Raw genomic sequence first — 2,661 nt, 5'->3', positions numbered from 1 at the left:
CTGTGTGAACTCACTGAGCGCAGAGATCTGTGTGTGTGTGTGTGTGTGTGTGTGTCTGTGTGTGTGTCTGTGTGTGTGTGTGTGTGTGTGTGTGTGTGTCCGCTAGATTTACTCCCTACACCTGGAGAACTCAACAACTTGATCCCTCTCTCTCTCTGCTCTAGTCATTCACTGAGACATCAATGCATGTGTTTATTTATTGATTTATTAGACTCTAGAAATGAGCATCACACAATTCATAGGCCTACATCTATTTAATTTAATTTAATTTAATTTAATTTAATATTTAGTTTTTTATATAATTTTATTTTTTATTTTATTTTAATATTTTATTTTGTTTTGTTTTGTTGTATTGTATTTTATTTATTTTTTATTGACTTCAAAACTCCTGTTTCTGTTGATCTCAGCCACTTACAGAAACGTATAAGTGTGAGTGTGTGTGTGTGTGTGTGAGAGAGAGATGGTTTCAGGTTTCTGTGTGACCTTGCCGGTTTATCGTCACTGATCTCCAGTGTTTGTTGCTTTAGTGTGATGGACTGAAGTGTTTCTGAATGTTCAATTGTGTATGTGTGTGTGTGTGTGTGTGAGTGTGTGTGTGAGTGTGAGTGTGAGTGTGAGTGTGTGTGTGTGTGTGTCTGTGTGTGTGTGTGTGTGTGTGTGTGTGTGTGAGTGTGAGTGTGTGTGAGGGTGTGTGTGTGTGTGTGTGTGTGTGAGTGTGAGTGTGTGTGAGGGTGTGTGTGTGTGTGTGTGTGTGTGAGTGTGAGTGTGTGTGAGGGTGTGTGTGTGTGTGTGTGTGTGTGAGTGTGAGTGTGTGTGAGGGTGTGTGTGTGTGTGTGTGTGTGTGAGTGTGAGTGTGTGTGAGGGTGTGTGTGTGTGTGTGTGTGTGTGAGTGTGAGTGTGTGTGAGGGTGTGTGTGTGTGTGTGTGTGTGTGAGTGTGAGTGTGTGTGAGGGTGTGTGTGTGTGTGTGTGTGTGTGAGTGTGAGTGTGTGTGAGGGTGTGTGTGTGTGTGTGTGTGTGTGAGTGTGAGTGTGTGTGAGGGTGTGTGTGTGTGTGTGTGTGTGTGAGTGTGAGTGTGTGTGAGGGTGTGTGTGTGTGTGTGTGTGTGTGAGTGTGAGTGTGTGTGAGGGTGTGTGTGTGTGTGTGTGTGTGAGTGTGTGTGAGTGTGCTTAACATCAGTGGCACTGTTCTGTGTCTCAGTGAAGCTGAAGTTATGTTCATGTGAGGAGGTTTATATTGAGTTTGAGCTGTTTACTTATGATCATCTCGACTCAGAGGAGTGTATTTATCTCAGGACAGTTTGTTTTTCAGTTTTAATGTGTTTATAAGCTTGATCAATTATTGTACATCCATATAGCCAAAGCACTTGTATATGGTGCAGAACAACAGTAGCACAAAACAAGAAGAAATATATATGAAGTGTCATTGAAGTGTCAAAATAAAAAATAAAGTTAGAAATATAGATTAAAAAAAGATAATAAGTTAAGGTCAACATTTTTTTAAAGTATTTTTAAAATACATTTTTAAATAAACATCTGTTGAAAAAATGTATAAATTAATAAATCAAAATAATAAATTAACTGCATAAATAAGGTGATATAATAATTATAAGAGCAGCAGCAAATTTGATGAAAAATGAAAGCAAAAACTTAGTTAATAATAAAAATGTATTATAAATGAATGAATGAATAAAGAAAGAAAGATTACCTGCTTAAACAAAGTGATGATAACTAACAAGAGCAGCAATGAATTTGATATTAAATGAAGGTAAAAACTTAATTAAAAATACCAAAAAAAAAAATTTAAATAAAATAATAAAAATGTGATAATAATAAGAGCAGCAGATCTGTCAAACAGTTTTGTTTTCGTCTTAACAGTGAAACAGTGACCTTTCATTGTTTTCAGTTTCGTTTGAAGATCTCAGCTCACTCTCAGAGTTAGACAGTTTTATAGTTTATCTGTTTATTATCATTTCTTTGAGATTTATGAGAGGAGAAGCATCTACTGACCGGAAAACAAGACTTTAAACATGAAGAAAGAACTGATGGAGTAGCATGAGAAATAAAAAAAGATACAGAAAGACTAGATCTCTGTTAAAATATAGAGGAATAAACAAATCTATGGTATTTCTATGTAAATTAATCTGTTATTTCTTTTAATACTGATATAATATTTGTTTAATCTGTCAAGAGGTTGAGATTTGCAGTTTATCTTCACATGAATGTACTGAATATGTGGTTAAAGATGGAAATGCTTGTATATCCAACTTTATATATTGAGCTGTGATAATATAGATGTATTTTGCGACAAAATAAACAATAAGGCAGTTGAGATTTGATGCACAGTATGTATGGTTCATAAGAGGTCAGTTTTCTGTGTGCAGATCATCATCTGCTGTTGTGTGGTGCTTTTGCTGGTCTGTAGTTAATGCTGTGAATGCGATCGTGACTCTGATGAATCTTCAAAGCGTCTCTGCTCACGATCGCTGCCGGCGACAAGAGTCTGTCTCAGTATTTCTGATAATCTTGTCAAGGCCGACAGCATCTGCGGCTTTATCTCCTTGGTAGCTGTGATATCAGAGCGGTATGAGCTGTTCTTCACACACACACACACACACACACACACACACACACACACACACACACACACACACACACACACAC

General features: G+C 36.9%; 1 pseudogene; it reads left to right on the top strand.

The window, feature by feature from the left end:
- The window catches only part of LOC107665455 (bone morphogenetic protein receptor type-1B-like), a 59,388-nt pseudogene that overhangs the window by 41,333 nt on the left and 15,394 nt on the right, over positions 1–2,661 (top strand).

This window comes from Sinocyclocheilus anshuiensis, unplaced genomic scaffold (genome assembly GCF_001515605.1).
Source record: "Sinocyclocheilus anshuiensis isolate Anshui unplaced genomic scaffold, SAMN03320099.WGS_v1.1 scaffold495, whole genome shotgun sequence".
NCBI lineage: Eukaryota > Metazoa > Chordata > Actinopteri > Cypriniformes > Cyprinidae > Sinocyclocheilus > Sinocyclocheilus anshuiensis.
This window is presented reverse-complemented; position numbering and strand designations above follow the sequence as displayed.